Source organism: Hyla sarda, chromosome 6 (assembly GCF_029499605.1).
Source record: "Hyla sarda isolate aHylSar1 chromosome 6, aHylSar1.hap1, whole genome shotgun sequence".
Lineage (NCBI taxonomy): Eukaryota > Metazoa > Chordata > Amphibia > Anura > Hylidae > Hyla > Hyla sarda.
This window is the reverse complement of record NC_079194.1, coordinates 85,464,614-85,483,829: the sequence shown is the minus strand read 5'-3', so window position 1 is coordinate 85,483,829 and position 19,216 is coordinate 85,464,614. Positions and strand designations below refer to the sequence as shown.

At 41.5% G+C, this 19,216-nt stretch overlaps 1 protein-coding gene across 1 annotated transcript in view; it reads right to left on the bottom strand.

Annotated features, from left to right (window-relative positions):
* Positions 1-19,216, bottom strand: part of CACNA1D (calcium voltage-gated channel subunit alpha1 D) — a 453,220-nt gene extending 434,004 nt beyond the window's left edge. Inside the window, exon 1 of the mRNA XM_056524370.1 lies at positions 19,081-19,216. The gene's annotated coding sequence lies outside the window, so the exon portion shown is untranslated. The remainder of the gene's footprint in view (positions 1-19,080) is intronic.

Below are 19,216 nucleotides of genomic sequence, written 5' to 3'. Positions count from 1 at the left end.
TAGGACAGCTTATTCTCAAAAGTTTACAGTTCAAAAAATGATCTGATAATTCTTACATCTGTTCTTCAGACAGCTATATGACAACCTATGTGGCTGCTATTGCAGCTGTCCCAGGATTGTCATCCACACTTATAAATGGCAAATGTCTAGGTAGGCAATGATATTCCCTCACTTTAATATTTCTGGATAATTTCTCCAGATTTGCAATTCACGAATTTGAAAACCTGGACATTACTCTAGTGTTTCTGAACCTACAGCTATCTAGCTATAGCAAAACTACAACTCCCTAATGCCATGACAGTCTTTAGCTGGAGAACTACAAGTTGGGGAACAGTGCGTTACTCTATAGATAAAATAATTTGCATAATAAACATACATATAAATAAATAAATAAAGAAAGAAATAGATTCTTATCCTAGCCTATTCTATCCTAGAAGTAGCCTACACAACTATATATATATGTATGCGCCATCATATAAAAGCCCAAGATACAAGGGATCTTCCAGAAACAGTTCTGTTTCTGGAAACCTGACTTGTGATCTAGTCTCAGCCATGGGTGTTGTTCTCTCCACTGCACAAAAAGCAGATTAAAACTGTGAAGTTAAAGAGGGAACCACATTGGTTATAAATGGCATCAGGGCCCCAAGGGACTTGGTTTTGAGTAATTGTACTGCCTCACGTATTAGTAACCATTTTTAATGAGCTCTCATGGGGTTTCTTACACTACCTATTTGCTTTTTTATTATTTTAGTCCTATGGCAATTCTGCAAATTGATTGGATAATTTATTATAATTTTATCCAGGTGTGGCTGAAGAAAAAAGCCTAAATGTGCTGAATTTGTGACATCTTCTAGCTGTCTGTTTATTCCCGGTGTGCATGTTAATCAGTAATGCACATAGGATTGCACATCACAAGCAACATATGTTACATAAAAGAGTCTCCAAACATTCTTTCAGAGGATATTTTTATAACTGTTTGACGGTGTGTTTGCTTTAGGAATTATAAATAAATCAGTTCCCATATGACCGCTATATGCAAGATGATGTTGGCCTAGCACAGCACACTGCCAAGTATTTATAGGGTTGTGGCAGTCTTCAAAGGGAAAAAAATGTACATTCTATTCAATAGCGAAGATTTTAAAACCCTATTTAGGTGTCTTAAAAAGATCTGTAGTCAGTCTATAGAAATATCGTTTTTTAAAATATTTTTTTATAGCCTTAGATTCCCTGATTCGAATGGTTACTATACTGTTTGATCACTGAATATGACCACTGAATATGTAGATGGGTGGGAACTTTATTTTATATAAAATGGGGTGTGAATGCTAGTCTCAGGGGGTGTGATTGACAGCTTCTTTATCATAGCTCCCTGAACATGATACATGCCCCTCAGACTCTTAATTATTAATTATTATTTATTCATTTTTTTAGCGTCCTTGGTTCCAGAACGCTTTACATTTAATAAGAGTTAAAATACATAACACAAACACAAGTACAGTAAATGTGATACAGAATAAATTGCAGATTGATACAGAGGGAGAGAGGTCTCTGCTTGTAAGTGCACAATCTACAAGCGAAGGGGAGGAAAAACAGTAGGTGAGAGGGACAGCTGGTCGTCTTTGAGAAGTTAGGGAAGTAGTCATTCCCAGTGCAGTGACAGCACAGTTATTGTAGGTCTTGATGGTGGGTGAGAGCCGGATGTGTCGGGTTCTCTTTAGGGTTAGGTGAAAATACTATATACCCAGTGTATATATATATATATATATATATATATATATATATATATGTATAGATACTTAGGTTTTTGTACATTTGCAGATTGAAAACAAGTTTTAGGGTAGGGTCACACACAACGCATCTGCACATATTTGACACAGAGCAAGTGCAGAGAGAGCTCACTGCTGCGGCTGGTAGCCCTGTGTGTAACCTTGTGACTGCCAGCGGAAAATCTTTCGCTATGAGTGGACACACAGAGCTACAGAGAGCAGGAAAATCGCTCTACTGTCACTCTGTGACTGCCTGCCACTCATCCGCAGCAACAAATACGCTGCGGATGCACTGTGTGTGACCCTACCCTTATGCAAAAACCCTATTGATGCAGCCTATAGAGGGCTCTTTTTCTGAGATGGGTCATTGTAATAATTGGTTTATGGCCCAAGACTGCGAAGACCCAAGTCCTCTGTATATCTAAGTGTATGCAGCAGGTACATAGAGAATGGAGGTAAAGCTTACAGCTTCTGCACCTGATGCTAAATCTTTAGTAGGGTTCCTGCTCCTGTTCCTCTCGCCTTTCATTTATACCATGGTCAAGATGTGACTGCACCTGAATATCTCTGGATGCTATAAGTTCAATATTATATACAGGAATTGCAGAATTGTAGGCAGTGTCTTATTCGCACAGGAATTCCCCTGGGAATGCTTGGAAGAGTAAGCTGCTTAAAGGGGTACTCCGGTTGAAAACATTTTTTTTCAACTGGTGCCAGAAAGTTAAACAGATTTGTAAATGACTTCTATTAAAAAATCTTTACCCTTCCAGTACTTTTTAGCGGCTGTATGCTACAGAGGAAATTCTTTTCTTTTTTAATTTCTTTTTTGCAATGGGGATTTTCTCCTGCTCTGGACAGTTCCTGATACGGGCATCAGGTGTCAGAAATTCCTCTGTAGCAGACAGCTGCTAAAAAGTACTGGAAGGGTAACGATTTTTTTAACAGAAGTCATTTACAAATCTGTTTAACTTTAAAAAAAAGTTTTGCACCGGAGTACCCCTTTAACCTTCTCCACTACAGCATGACCAAGACCTGAACTCATCAAGTATCACAGCCTGGGTGTTAATATCAGTTCAGTTGTATAGAAGTGTTTTCAGTATCCAATTAGAAGTTGTGAAACATGGATGTATTTAGAGAGGACTTTTTAAGGTGCAGCAAAGGTTTCTTTCTCTGTTCAATGCAATTTGTGGAGCAGAAGTAGAAAATATTGGGCAAGAAATTATCTCAAGAGGTCATTGCCTTGTGAGCAGATATCACTGGCAGATTTTGTGTTATGGATTTTTAGTCCACAATACATTATGCATAGTGGCCATTTTTTCTGAAGACCCCTTTTCAATGCAATCCTGGGTGGTCTTCTCAAAGAAGTCTCACTGTGTGTATCATTCGATTTTTGTATATTCACACTGGACAATGTACAGCATGGAATATAATCACTCCTTGTAAGCAGAAATAGCTGATAATAACTTATTATATACGGCCAGAAGAAAGGACATGATGTACAAGAATATACATGTAATAACTTTAATAAACATGCTAAAGAATGCACAAGATATTTTGCATCTTAAAGGGGTTCTCCGGTGCTTACACATCTTTTTCCCTATCCAAAGGATAGGGGATAAGATGCCTGATCACGGGAGTCCCGCCGCTGGGGACCTCCGTGATCTTGCACGCGGCACCCCGTTTGTAATCAGTCCCCGGAGCGTGTTCGCTCCGGGTCTGATTATTGGCGACCACCGGGCCGGCGGCGTGTGAAGTCACGCCTCCGCCCCCGTGTGAGGTCACGCTCCGCCCCTCAATGCGAGCCTACGGGAGGGGGGGTGATATGGGAGGGAGCGAACATGCTCCGGGGACTGATTACAAACAGGGTGCCGCGTGCAAAATCACGGGGGTCCCCAGCGGCGGGACTCCCGCGATCAGGCATCTTATTCCCTATCCTTTGGATAGGGGAAAAGATGTGTAAGCACCGGAGAACCCCTTTAAGTTTTTCTTATGACCTATTTAACCACAGAAATTTGATCACATCTAAAATAGCTTCTGAGCGGGATGCAATTTATAGAGCCATTCATGCTTTTAATCGATTGCAAATGTTTCTTAATCTCTGTATGAAGCCCAGGTAATGAATTCAGACCACATTAGCCAAGGGACAGAGGGAATCAGAAAAGAGCCCAAATAACGCAGCCCCTCCTAATGTACACTGACCAGACTTCTACAGTAACCAATCGATTGCATGCTCCCCATGGCCCATTTGCAATTCATTCATTCATGCTCTGTTCCTCGGTTTCTCAATTTTAAGCAGTTGCTAAAAATGTACCTTTTCCCAGCCATGTCTGTTTCACAGGAGTTTAGGTCAGCAAAGACTGACAGAGCTGTCTGCTTCATTTGGGAGCTCAGTTCATATGGGAAATAATGGGGAATGTGAATGACACACATCTCAAAGCTGCTCCTTATTTGGGGAACATGTAAGAGAAATGGAAACCAGCTCACCTCCTCAAACTCCTGTGCCCAGATATGTACCTGGCCATATGCATCTTGAACAACAAACAAATGGACAAATCATCCAGTACTGTGTGTGCGACTTTTATTCCAAAGTAATGTGAGTGAACAGCTCACTACATCAAATCATTCAAAACATCTTGACGCGTTTCAAGCACATGTGCTCTTTGTCAGAAGATATAAAACCCAGAATGCACTGCCAATAAATGCCCTCTACCTAGGAGTGGTGACTTAAAACAGCAGGTACAAATGAATGAGCATATAAAGGGTTGAAAACAAGTTCAGAAATGCAACCTAGTAGTCATTGTTCTAAGAATCTATTCCTAATACAGATTTAAAATGCTGTGTGAATGATGTTCTATTTAAGGTGGATACATAGTTTGTACTCTGTACATAAATGGTGTAATAAAATTGTTGAAAATACACCACAGACATATTTTTTTATGTTGTTATATTTTTAGTCCAGCCTAAGCCAAGACATTATGGCCAAGATTTATCAAACTGTGTGAGAGAAAAAGTTGGAGAGATTGTCCCTCAGCAACCAATCACAGCTCAGCTTTCACTTTACCAGACTGAGCTGAGCTGTGATTGGTCGCTGTGGGGAAATCTCTCCACTTTTTCTCTCACACAGTATGATAAATCTGGGCCAATTTTCCGAATGCTAAATTTGTAATAGTGCTCCTCACCTGTCACGTCATTTATGGAAATGCTGTTCTCTTATTTGGAGGAGTCTTTGGTCCCACTCCAGGTACCATAAAAACTTTTTGCTTTTGTTAATCTATTTAAAAGTCTAAACACACGTACAAAGTAGTCTCAAGGCAGGAAAATCTAGGACTTGACGTTGTTTCCCTTTGGTTCCCCTAATGAGGCTCATCATTATGTAGGCAACCATGAAAGGAGTCAAGTCCTAGGTTTTCCTGCCTTGAGATTAATTTGTACTAGTACTTGGACTCTCAAATGGATTAACAAAAGCAAGGAGTTTTGTTACCTATGGAATGCTGGGTTTCTGATGCCAGTGCACCTGTGGATCATCTGCACATTCTCTGAGGCTCTGTTCACACCTTGAAAATTCTGTGTGGAATTCTATATTGGAATTCTGCACGGGGATTCCGGAGAAGCAGATTTCCATTGGACTCTGCTGCGCTGTGCACACGGCAGAATTTTTGTGCCAGATGTTTCTGGCTCAGAAATTCCAAATTTCATGTCCACAGAAAGAGTGAATCTGTTCATTCTTTCTGCGGAATCCGCACGAAAAGCATAGCCTGCAGTCTCCCGAATGTCTGCATGGTGATTTTCCGCCTGGACATTCTGAAGTGCATACTGTACATGGATATGTTCTGAAGCATCTCTCTAGCTGCTATCAAAACCAATCACAGGTTCCCTTTATTAAGTGTTATTGAATTATTAATCTTTATAATGTTGGAAAAGCAAAAACGTACTACTTCTGAGTATTTGGGGAGATACAGTATTCTATTGACATAAATATAGATAACTAAAAGGTAAAAGTAAATTTGGGGGTGGGGCGGCAACAGTGATTTTTTTTATGATGAGAAGGAAGTAAGTTCATGTTAGATGTGACATATTTTGGGAGGTAACAGTAAAACTTTCTGGAAAATAGAAGTCAAAACAATGAAAAAAAAAATCATATAAGGAAATAAATAATATGTCCACAAGTGCAGATCTCATCTGCTGCGAAAACAAGCAAACCACACGATGATGGCTCCTATTTAAATAAGAAGAGACGGCATCACGAGCTGATTAGAGATTCTCCTTGATGTTGCCTTGAGTTTTCACTTTGAACATTCCCTGCCATTTTCACAGGTTGACAGCCAGATTCAACTTTATTTAAACAAATATTCTTTTGAAATGCAAAAAAACAACAGTATTTACTCAAAGTGACGGATTAAAGCTCCAAAAAATAAAAAAAATGATCAGATATTGCATGATATTTATAGTGACGTTTGTGGTGTTGTACACAAGATCTGTCTCAAAAGAAATATTCAGTAATATCTGGATGACCAAAGTGGTGTGAAGACGCCATGATAAAGTTTACTAGATAACTAAATACTATGCTTCAAACACAAGTTACGTTTCCCCGACACTTCCCGCATGAAGCTTTTTTAGTGCAATTGCGCATGGCAAAATGGTGCACATGGACTCTGTAAGGCCAGGTTCACACTGAGTTTTTCAGAGCACATTTTTGTACTTATTACATGCCAAAATGTAAACCCGAAGTACAGGTGAGATGCACATCCTATTCTTCTCAATGGGAATATATGCCAAATTGTAAACTGCAGAACATATTTTTTCAGCATCTATTTCCAATACACTAGACTAAGTGACATGTCTAATTGAATAGAGCTACCATATTTTTTGCTGTATAAGACGCCCTTTTTCTTCCCCAAAACTGGGGGGGGGGGGGGGGGGAGTTGGTGCGTCTTATACGGCAAATACACATTAAAACCCTGTCCTATCGCAGGGGTCCCTGCGGCCATCAATGGCCGGGACCCGCGGCTAATACAGGACATCACCGATCGCGATGATGCCCTGTATTAACTCTATAGATGCGGGGAACAAAGCTGACCGCTGCATCTGAAGCGAAAGTGACAATAACCTAGCTGCTCAGTCGGGCTGTTCGGGACCGCCGCGGTGAAATCGCGGTGTCCCGAACACCTTACAGGACACCGGGAGGGACCTTACCTGCCTCCTCGGTGTCCGATCAGCAAATGACTGCTCCGTGCCCGGATCCCCTGCATGGCCGGCGCTCTTCTTCGTCGTCATCACGTTGTCGCGCACGCCATCTCGTCATCCAATAGGAGCGGCGTGCATAGCGACGTGCGTAGCGATGTGATGGCGGCGATGGAGCGAGGATACCAGGCAGCAGAGATGTTCCGGAGCGACGGGGACCCCCCGGGGACACCAACGGCTGTCCGGGCATGACGGGAGTTGTAGTTTTGCAACATCTGGAGGTCCGCAGGTTGAAGATCACTGTCCTATACTTTACATTGTATTTGGTTCAGAATCTTTTTTTTCTAGATTTTCCACCTTTAAAATTGGGTGCATCTTACATGCCGGAGCGTCTTATATGGCAAAAAACACGGTAATCCACATAAATATGGTAGCAAAACACGCAGACAAAAAGTCTAAATATGCAGCAGAAATCTAGAATACCCTGCTGTTTATTTTGCTGCATATTTTCTCATTAAGGCCTTGTTCACATTCCTGTTGCACAATGGACACCAATGGATCTCCACGGATCCCATAGACTTTAAAGGTTTATATTGAGTTTCTGTTTAGTATTTGAACAGAATACGTCCAGCATCCAATTTGTGAGTTAGAATTTATTCCACAATAACATAGCACAATTGTAATGGCAATTGCATTATGTATTCACTGGAATAAATTTTAATTTACAAAGTTGATGCTGAACGTATTTTGTTTAAACATTTTGAAGTCTGCTGGGATTTTGTCCACCTGATCAGTCTATGTATCTAACATGGCTAAATAAAGTGGTGAAGTCTCATTTGAACTCTATTTATTAAGTTTCTGTTTAGGGTCCATTTATTTTGCAAGATCTAAATGGACAAAAATACAGCTTACAGGGGTTTTATGTCTGCTCAGGTTTGGCAGTTTATACAAAAGGAGCTCCGAGGCAAATGTGAACTTAACGTGAAAGTACAATGTGTGCACATACCCTTAAGCAGCACAGAGACCATCTATAGGGTGCTTCGGTGAGTCACTGTATTCTTCCTAGAAACAATGTTTCATTGCATATAACTGAAACATATTCCAGAGAGCTGCACACAGCTACATATATAAGTTTCAGTTTCCAGTACTCAAAATAAAAATGTTGCTGTTTTAGGCCCAAAGACTTTGGAACCATTTTTTTTTTGGGGGGGGGGGGGGGGGGGGGGGATAGGAAAACACGATGACAATGTCCACCTAATGCAAATTCTTTTTGGGGAAAAAAAGTGCTCTATAAGATGCCATATGTATGAAACTTATCTCTACTTAAGGGGGTATTCCAGGATTTATTAACTTTTAACAATGGTGCCCATTATGCAGAGTTATGTGCATTCCAACTGGACGTTCTCACATGCCGGCATCGCTTGATCTTGAGTATGCAGAATGCTGGGCCGCATTCTGGATTGCCGAGATCACGTGACGCCAGCACATCCAGTTGGAGTGCACATGTCATCAGGGGCTGGATTTTCAGGGAAGACAAGAAGAAACCAAGCCCCCTGTGATCAACTGTTGTCTCCAGCCAAACAGGATCTTGGGAAAGGCTCGAGACAACAGTCATCTATACCGATGCGAAACCTGGACCTGGTGGGACAAAACTTCTTCATAACACTTAAAGTAATTTCATGGCTATTTAATATTGCATTGTTGGATTCCACTTGTACATCCTATATATTGCAGATGTCTGGTGTACAAGGTTTACTATGTGTCTGAGGGTGTTATCAGATTGAGGAATATAAGCACTTTTGGGAGGGCTATTGTTCCCAGCCATTGAATTGTCAGTAAATGTAATTACAACCTGCAGGTGTAGCTATGATTCCTGCAAAAGTCACCTCTGTCCCTTTGACCCTTCCTGTACTATAATGAGGCAGCACACACACCACAGCCTGCAATCCTGTATTAAAAGATAAAGCAGAAACACAAAATGTAGTCAAACAAAAAGTATTATCTACTAACTAAACAGAAGCCGATAATTGTTCCTACTGCCATATGCTCTACGTCCTTTCTGTGGTACGAGTTTACAAAGCGGAGTCTTGAATGGTGCTGATCTAGTTAGGTATATTGTATATTCAATTTGCTCAGTATCTGTATCCTTTTAGTATTTATCAGACTCGTCCTTATTAGTTAAAGGGGTACTCCACTGCTAGACATTTTATCCCCTATGTAAAGGTTAGGGGATAAGATGTCTGATCGTGGGGGTCCTGCTGCTGGGGCCCCCACGATCTCCCGCAGCACCTGCCGTTATAAAGAAATGCCGGGTTCCTATCTGTCCAGAGTAGGAGCAAATCCCCAAAGCAAATCTCTCCTACTCTGGACAGTTCTTGAGGCAGACAGAGGTGTCAGCAGAGAGCACTGTGGTCAGACAGTAAAGAACAACTCAACTTCAGCAGCTGATAAGTACTGGTAGGATTAAGATTTTAATAGAAGTAATTTACAAATCTGTTTAACCTTCTGGAGCCAGTTGATATGAACAAAATTGTTTTTCACTAGAATACCCCTTTAAACTCTTTTCCCCATGTAATACTTGAGCACAGTGAGCAGGCCCACCATGTAAATGGGCCCAGGGCCCTCATCCCTCTCTGTGCCCTGCTAGTTATGCCTTTCTATCATAGTTTGGTTCTTGGCGTCAGAAGATGAGACGTCAGAATCTATGTACTGTATGTCTTATGCATATAAGCACATTCTGTATATAGATCACTAAAGATGTATTCCATACTTATGATCAAATGCAGTTAAATTAAACATGCCTTTTCCTTCCCCATCATTGAAAATTCAGTAAACAACTAAATAGGGTGGTAATTTGCCATAGATTCATCATATTTTTTTTTTTCTTCAGATGGTGGTCATTCAGCATAATGTCGTGTATATATATATATATATATATATATATATATATATATGGTGCAATCTGACAGATGACATCTCTATGGATAGCGAAAGTTTTTGGTGTAGTACCCACTGTTATGTTGTATAAGATATCCCTACATCCTGATATCCCTATACTCAATACAAACCATAGTACATAAGACACACCACATAAATCCATCCTCAGATGACAATTAAGTCTAGGTAACTATGCCAGAAATAGTATTTATGTAAAATATCCAAGCTGTTCTGTTCCATACTACTTAGTAATAATTGTATATAGGAAGATAAATATAGTGTGGGTTAACCCCTTAAGGACCAAGCGTTTTTCTGTTTTTGCACTTTCGTTTTTTCCTCCTTACTTTTTAAAAGTTTGCACCTAAAAATCCATATGATGGCTTATTTTTTTGTACCACCAATTCTTCTTTGTAATGACATCAGTCCTTTTACCCAAAAGTCTCTGGCGAAACGGAAAAAAAAAATCATTGTGCGACAAAATTGAAGAAAAAAATTTTTTTGTAAATTTTGGGGGCTTCCATTTCTACGCCGTACATATTTTGGTAAAAATGACACTTTATCTTTATACTGTAGGTCCAAACGATTAAAATGATACTCTATTTATATAGGTTTGATTTTGTCGTACTTTTGGAAAAAATCAAAACTACATGCAGGAAAATTTATACATTTAAAATTGTCATCTTCTGACCCCTATAACTTTCTTATTTTTCCGCGTACAGGCCAGTGTGGTGGCTAATTATTTGCGCCGTGATCTGAAGTTTTAATCGGTACCATTTTTGTTTTGATCTGACTTTTTGATCGCTTTTTATTCCTTTTTTTATGGTATGAAAAGTGACCAAAAATACACTATTTTAGACTTTGTGATTTTTTTGCACTTACGCTATTAACCGTGCGGTTTAATTTTCGCTATATTTTTATAGTTCTGACATTTATGCACATGCCGATACCATATATGTTTTTTTTTATTATTTATTATTTTTTTTATTTTATATATTTTTTATTTTATATTTTTTATATGGAATTGAATAAGGAAGGGGTTAATGTGTGTGTTTTAAAACTTTTTTTAAACTTTTTTTTTTTACACTTTTAGTCCCCTTAGGGGACCTTTAGGAGGAATCATTTGATTCTTCATACAGATCAATGGGGTTACATACAATCCCATTGATCTGTGTGCTCTGCGCTCGATTGATAAAACCTGGTCCTGCCAGGCTTTATCATTCTGAGCACCGGAGCTGCCGCAGCAGGAGAGGTAAGCCCTCAGGCTACCTCAGCAGTGGATCACCCCCCTCCCCCCCCTGTGATCACTCTGCGGGGGGGGTTCGATCGACCCCACTGGACCACCAGGGACGGGATACAGGCACCTTCAGACGCCGCTGTCAACTTTGACAGCGGCGATCTAAAGGGTTAATAGCCGCCCGCGGCATTCACCGCATGTCGGCTATTAACTCCGGCCCCCAGATACAGGAATCAGCTGGGGGCCGGCCGGTATGACGCGGGCTCAAGTCAGGAGCCCACCTCATACCCCCTTAACGGCCATTGGACGAGCATAGACGTCCATGGTTGTTATCGGGTTAAATGTTCTACAATGTCTTAGCTAAAAGTGTGACTGTCATAAAAACAGACATGTCAAAAGTTGTTTTGCATTACATCACTAGTCAGGTGATCAGAGAGAGTCTATCTTTGCTTCAGTGGGTGGAGCGACTGCTGGGTGGGAGAAAGATCATTTTGTTTTTGCAACAGCTGGAGGCACCCTGGTCAGAAAACACTGGTCTATTGCATTGAAGGGAGCACAGGTGTGTTTTAATGGGTGGGGTGGCTGATGTGTGGGAGGGGTAAAAGTGACCTCACACTTACAAACAAGGAATGATGGGAGTTGTAGTTTAAGGGAACAAACTCCAACAGGAAATAGCCAGTTCACAAAAAGATAACCTTAGCTTTATGGTAATCTCACAACATAACCATTTAGACCCAAGATAAGCACGCATTCTTCCTAAGCAGGGCTATTACTGTCTGGCAGGTATGTACTAAAATCACCTTATGGTGGATAACCCCTTTAACCCCTTAAGGACTCAGGGTTTTTTCCTTTTTGCACTTTTGTTTTTGCACGCTACCAATTTTACTTTGTAATGACATCAATCACAAATTATTTTTTTTTAAAACATAATTTTGTAATTTTTGTCAGCTTCCATTTCTACGCAGTGCACTTTTCAGTAAAAATGACACCTTATCTTTATTCTGTAGGCCCATACGATTAAAATGATACCCAACTTATATAGGTTTGATTTTGTTTTACTTCTGTTAAAAAATTATTACTTTTTGCACAAAAATTTGTATGTTTAAAGGGTACCTATAATTTAAAAAAGTTTTTATATGTTAAAGAGAAAGTTATTTCTAATAACTTTCTAGATATATTTTATTTAAAAAAAGGTTTATTTTTATGTTTATTTTAACTTGGGAAAACCCACCACTAGGGGGCTCCCTACATGTCCTGGCCGCTAGATTTCGGACTCATGCTGCTGGCCTGGCATGAGTCCGAAATCTGACTGCAGCCGGGACACGTGACCAGCACAGTGCTGCTGCCTGCCTGTCAATCGGCAAGAGTGAGCTCGCAGCAGCGGCGGACATGGCCAGCAGGCCGGCTGGAGACAGGTGACAGCTATGGAAGAAGTTCTCACCTCCTCCCAGCCGGCCTGCAGCTTCTCCACTGCTTCTCCCCTGCTCCGGACACCAGCAGGAACCAGGGAAGACCTCGACCCCCACCCCTCAGCAGGCTTCCGTGACATCACGCCTGCTGGGGCACGCCCACATCGTCCTGCAGGCAGCTCAACCTGTGAGCAAGGAAAAAGGTAAGGTACAGAGCTTTTGAAAGCTCTTACATTTTTTTTAAGAAGCGGGGGGCTGTTAGGTGTAGTTAGGGAGCATAGCCTAAGTTAGTTCAGGATAGTTTATTTAGTGATATGTACTCTTTAACCCCTTAAGGACGCAGCCCTTTTCAACTTAAGGACTGAGCCCTTTTTCGCAATTCTGACCACCGTCACTTTACGCATTAATAACTCTAAAACGTTTTTACCAATTATTCTGATTCTGAGATTGTTTTTTCGTGACATATTCTACTTTATTTTGGTGGTAAATTTTCGTCGTTACTTGCATCCTTTTTTGGTGAAAAATCCCCAAATTTCATGTAAATTTTGAAAATGTTGCATTTTTCTAACTTTGAAGCTCTCTGCTTTTAAGGAAAATGGATATTCCAAATAAATTTTATTTTTATTCACAAATACAATATGTCCACTTTATGTTGGCATCATAAAATGGACATATTTTTACTTTTTGAAAAAATTAGAAGGCTTCAAAGTAGAGCAGCAATTTTCAAAAATTTCATGAAAATTGCAAAATCTAAAGGGACAGATGTTACAGAACTACCACTCCCAGCATGCCTGGGCAGTCTAGGCAAGCTGAGAATTGTAGTTTGGCAACATCTGGAGGGCTACCGTTTGGGCACCACTGTAACAGTTGCAAAACTACAACTACAAGCATGCTGGGAGTTGCAGTTCGGCCTTCCTAGTGGTTGCCACAGTAAAGATCGCTTTACTGCAACTTTTCTTCCCCCCCGTTGCTTCCCTACCTGCGCCGTGATCTCTGCTGGATGTCTCCGGTGATCGCCGGTCCCCACGCAATCTTCTTTGCAGGTACCCGGCTTCCATCTTCTCCCCCCATTCTGCCCAACATCCAGGGGTGGGCAGAATGGGGGGGTTTCCATGGCAACCCACTGTCCTGCGCTGCCATTTGTCAGAATTCATTTCTGACCAATGGCAGGGGATAGGAGGAGATCGCAGCACTGCGACTTTGCTCCTATCCCTCAGGATGATCGGGGCTGTCACTGACAGCTCCGATCATCCCTATTTTCCGGGTGATCGGGTCACCAGAGACCCGATCAGCCCGGAATAGCAGAAAATCGCATGTCTGAATTGACATGCGATTTTCTGCGATCGCCGACATGGGGCGGGATGCCTGCTGAATGATTCCAGCAGGCATCCCGGTCCGGTCCCCAACCGGCTAGCGGCGGGGACCGGAATTCCCACGGGCGTATGCATACGCCCTACGTCCTTAAGGACTCGGGATGCAGGGCATATGAATATGCACCACGTCCTGAAGAGGTTAAAAAACTTTCTCTTCTGACCCCTATAACTTTTTAATTTTTCCTTTATACGAGGATGTGTGAGAGCTAATTTTTTGCGCCATGATTTCTAGTTTTTATTGAATGGGTTTTTATTGAATATCTAGTTTTGTTCTGATCGCTTTTTATACATTTATTAGGGTATACAAAGTGACCAAAAATATGCAATTTTGGACCTTGGTATTTTTTTACGTATACGCCATTGACTGTGTGGTTTAATTAACATTATATTTTTATAGTTCGGACATTTACTCACACGGCGATTACACATCTGTTTATGTTTATTGTTGTTTACATTTTTGTTTTGGGAAAAGGGGGGCAGATTCAAACTTTTATCAGGGAAGGGGTTAAATAACATTTATTATTATTTTATTTTAACTTTTTTCGTACACTATTTTTTAGCACCCATAGAGGACAATTACATGCAATCCTTGGTTTGCATACATTGTTCAATGCTATGCCATAGCATAGCATTGACCAAGGATCCTATACAGTGGTCTCTAAACTGTAGCCCTCCAGATCTTGCAAAACTAAAACTCCTAGCATGCCCACAAAGCTGTTTGCTGTCTGGGCATGCTGGGATTTGTAGTTTGGCAACATCTGGAGGGCCAAAGTTTGGAGATCTGCTGCTCCAGCCTGCCATGGCTGGCTGGAGCATCAGATCATTGATCGGACGGCGAGGGGGCAGGTAAGGGCCCTCCCGCCATCCTCTCAGCTGATCGGGACACTGCTGGGACTGTTTTACTTTAATTTTAGATGCTGCAATCAACTTTGTTAATGCCAGGCATCACATCGATCGTTGATGTCTGGCATTAGACATGGGTCCCAGCGGCTGATACTGGCTGGGACCACCCTGCTATGATGTGGGGTCAGCTTCTGAGCCCGTGTCATAGAAGGGGAGCGGGTGCAGTGTGCATAGGTATGCCCTGTGTCCTTAACCCCTTAAGGACCCATGACGTACTGCTACGTCACGACACCCTGGGTCTTAAGGACCCATGACACGCCGGGCGGGGACCGGACTGGGGTGACTGGTGATATCGATCAGCAGGCACCCCGCGCAAATGCCCAAGGGGGTCATCAGACCCCACCATGTCGGCGATCGCCGCAAATCGCCAGTGAATTCACACTGGCGATTTGCGCAATTCCGGGTGACCCATTGTCCAAGACACCCACGATCCCCCTGAAGGGATAGGAGTGAGGTGGTAGGGGTGCCACCCCTCCCATCCCTGCTATTGGTCGTATAGAAGCAACGACCAATAGCAGATCGGGGGCGGGGGGGGGGGGGGGGGGGTTAACTTTCGGTTTCCCCGTTCTGTCCACCCACAATAGGCAGGGCAGAACGTGGAAACCGACAGGGACATACCTTCCTTTGCTCCCCCGGTACCTCCGGTAACCGGCTACGGCCTTCGTCATGATCCTCTTCCTGGTTGCCGGTGGTCGGCAAGTCATACTGCGCTCAGCCAATCACCGGCCGCAGCGAAGTCCCGACTCGGCCGGCGATAGGCTGAGCGGCAGTGTGAAAACGCTTTAAGACACACAATTCTTCACTTCACCGGCGTCTGATGCCAGGGCCGAAAACATCACACTGCCGTCGACCACCGGCAACCAGGAAGAGGATCGCGGTGGAGACCGTAGCCGGTTACTGGAGGCACCGGGGGAGCGAAGGAAGGTATGTACCTGTTTATTTTTTTTATTGCCGGCAGTATAGATTAATTTTCCTATTCCAGAGTTATCCTTTAATATGTAACATGCAAAGCTCATCATTCAAGAGCCAATTAAGTGGTGCTAAGTGTACGCACTATACTAACCGTATGAATTAGAGGTTTGATGGTTATATTACTGTAACTGTCTATAAGAGTTGAAGGGTTGGGGATCCCTGGAATCAAGCATCCAGCATAACTAAGTGCTGACGGATAGGGAACACCTCAATACAAGGCAGAGAAGTCTGTGGTGCCTGAGATTCGGCATACCATGGCTGCTCTAAAGCAAAATATACAGAAATAAATAAATATTGTTTGACAAATGCTTTGCATTAAAGCTAACAAGCTGCTTTCTAATATACGGTAAATTCTACATCAATTGTTCATAATTTTCAGCAACTCTGCTTGCTATAAGTGAATCGAATCATAGTTTACATCCAGATGATAATTATCAGATAATAATCATACAGGGGGACATTTATAAAACCTTGCTTTAGTCCTCTTGTTTTTAGTTATTTTTTTTACTGCCGTTTTGCTTACGTGCAACAAATTTATTATTATGTTGCACTGCCTTAATAAATTTGTCGCGCGTAAGCAAAATCTTGAAATCTGCCACAGGTAAGCAAAAGTAGGTGAGGTATTTTATTAACCTCCCTGGCAGTATGATTATGTGTGGAAATTTGTACCAAAAGTGGTACCATTTTTTGCATTGAAATTTCACATCTCCCCCTGCCCATTTCACATCTCCCCCCGTCACATTCCCCCTCCCTTGTCACATTCCCCCCCCTTATAACATTCTCCTCCCCCTTGTCACACCCCCTTGTCACATTCCCCCCCTTGTCACATTCTCCTCCCCCTTATCACATCCCCCCCCTTGTCACATTCTTCCCCCTTGTCACATTCCCCCCTCTGTCACATTCTTCCTCCCTCCATGTTACATTCCCCTCCCCCCGTTTGTCACATTCTTCCCCCCCCCCCCACCCCTTTGTCACATTCATCCCCACTTCTCACCTTCTTGTTCAGCAGCAACACACACTAGGTTTGCCGGGCAGATTTCAAACCTAGTGTATTTGCTGTCGAACAAGTCCTTTCCCCTTCAGCCAATCACTGGCTTGACACGTGACACCACTGCGGTCGGTGATTGGCTGAAAAGGGAGAGGTCCTGCAAGATGAATAATGAAGAAAGCAGGGACCGGAGCGCACGGAGGGGAACAGCATCTGCAGGGACCGGGAGAAGGTAAGCAGAAGGTTTTTTTTTTATTTTCCTCCTGGTGGCCTTTTACACTTAGCTCAGTGTTTTTCTACCTTTGGCTGTCCGGGCATGCTGAGAGTTGTAGTTTTGCAACAACTGGAGGCCCCCTGGTTGGGAAACACTGACTTTTAGTATTTGTCTTTACCTGCTCTGGCCAGCCCCCGCCACAGGAGCCGACCCGAGCAGATAATCACATGTTTTCCCGGGGGCCGTATCGCTATATCGCAAAAAGCAAAAAAGCAAAAATCGTGATTCGATTGCTTTTGTGATATATCATGCAGCCCGGCCGGCAACTCTGCAATTCTACCCTGAGCGTGACTCAGGGTTACCGCTCCTGGCAGGGAAAATTAACCCCGAGTCCCGCTCGGGATAACCGCTAAGAAGGTTAAGCCAGGATTTTTCTGGAGTAAATGTAAGCAAACTTTTACTTTATTGTGACTTTTTTGCGACATTTTCATTTTATAAATCTCTAACTACCGTAAGCTGATTTGTGAAAGTTGCTTACAAAGGCTGAAATCATTATTTTGCTTTTCTCGCTCTAAAAAATGATTGTCGCAAAGAAAAATGTGTAGTCGCAACTGCGACTTTTTAGCGACAAATATAAGAAAAAAAATGGGTAAACACTTTAATGAATGTCCCCCATAGATGATAATTAAAAATATATTGCTCACAAAAGTACATAGCTAGTTACAAGGTATCAAAGTCACACTTATATTGACTGACTTTTTGAAAACTCATGAGGTTTAGGTACACAAAAGAATTAAAAAGTTTCATAACTTTCAACAACACAACAATAACATTATTTATTATTATTATTCTTCATTGCATCCAGCACAAATAAATGTGTAAACTCTTATTACCTGTGGCAGAAGCAAGTTATGTACAGTAGGTGAAGACGTAGCGGTTGTGTTCTGCTTGTCCAATTACCAAATAGCCAGATTGCACACATTTTTTCAGCAAATTGTTATGGTTTTGCAATATTGGTTGCATAGATATTACAAGTGAAATACGTTGGAGCATATTTAAATTGTGCAGTCAGTCATGGTAACAAAATTTTGTGGTTTTGCGTAGCAAAACCACAAAATTTTGTTGCCATGACTGACTGCACTATTTGAATATACATCTGTAAAATCTATGCAACCATTATTTTGCTAGCTAATAAACATGATATTCTAGCATGGATTTGCGGTAAGATAAAAAAGAAAATAAAAAAAAGTAAATTGACCTGAACATGTGAATATATCCTTAAAATGTGTTTGACTTATAAAACTCTATCACATAATCTTAATGGGGGTACTCCGGTGGAAAACATTATTTTTTAATTTTTTAAATCAACTGGTGCCAGAAAGTTAAACAAATTTGTAAATTACAAAAATCTTTATTAAAAATCTTAATCTTTCCAGTACTTATCAGCTGCTGTATAATACAGAGGAAATTAATTTTTTTTATTTCTTTTCTGTAAGACCACAGTCTCTGCTGACACCTCTGTCCATGTCAGGAACTGTCAAGAGCAGGAGAGGTTTGCTATGGGGAATTGTTCCTGCTCTGGACAGTTCCTGACATGGACAGAGGTGTCAGCAGAGACTGTGGTCTTACAGAAAAGAAATAAAAAAATTAATTTCCTCTGTATTATACAGCAGCTGATAAGTACTGGAAGGATTAAGATTTTTTTTAATAGAAATAATTTACAAATCTGTTTAACTTTCTGGCACCAGTTGATAAAAAATAAAAAAAAATTCCACTGGAGTACCCCTTTAAACTAAGGTTCCTCTATGACTTAGCATGAAAGAAAATTCACTCTGTAGAAACGTTACATTACTGTGTCCTGCTTTACAAGAGTTTTCATCTTCGGGTTAACCTTTTTTTCTGCTATAGACCAGGTAAGCTATGGAATGTCCCCAAACATTAAATGACTACAATAATATTATAAAGCTATAAACTTTACAGCTCATCTACTGACACTGAGCACTCGTGTGTATTTGTTTCCTTCCTGAGAGGTCATTACTGCTAGAAGTGTTCTACAAGAAAGCACATTCATCTTATCCATAAGGAGTTTGAATAGTTTCTTACCTCAATGCACAAGACATGTTCCAGATGATAATATCAGCCGTGTGAGTGCCACTTCATTTTACGCTGCCAGCAAAGAGGAGCATTGGAAATTATTTCAACTCTTTATCATAATCTCCAAAGGAAACCGCACACCGGC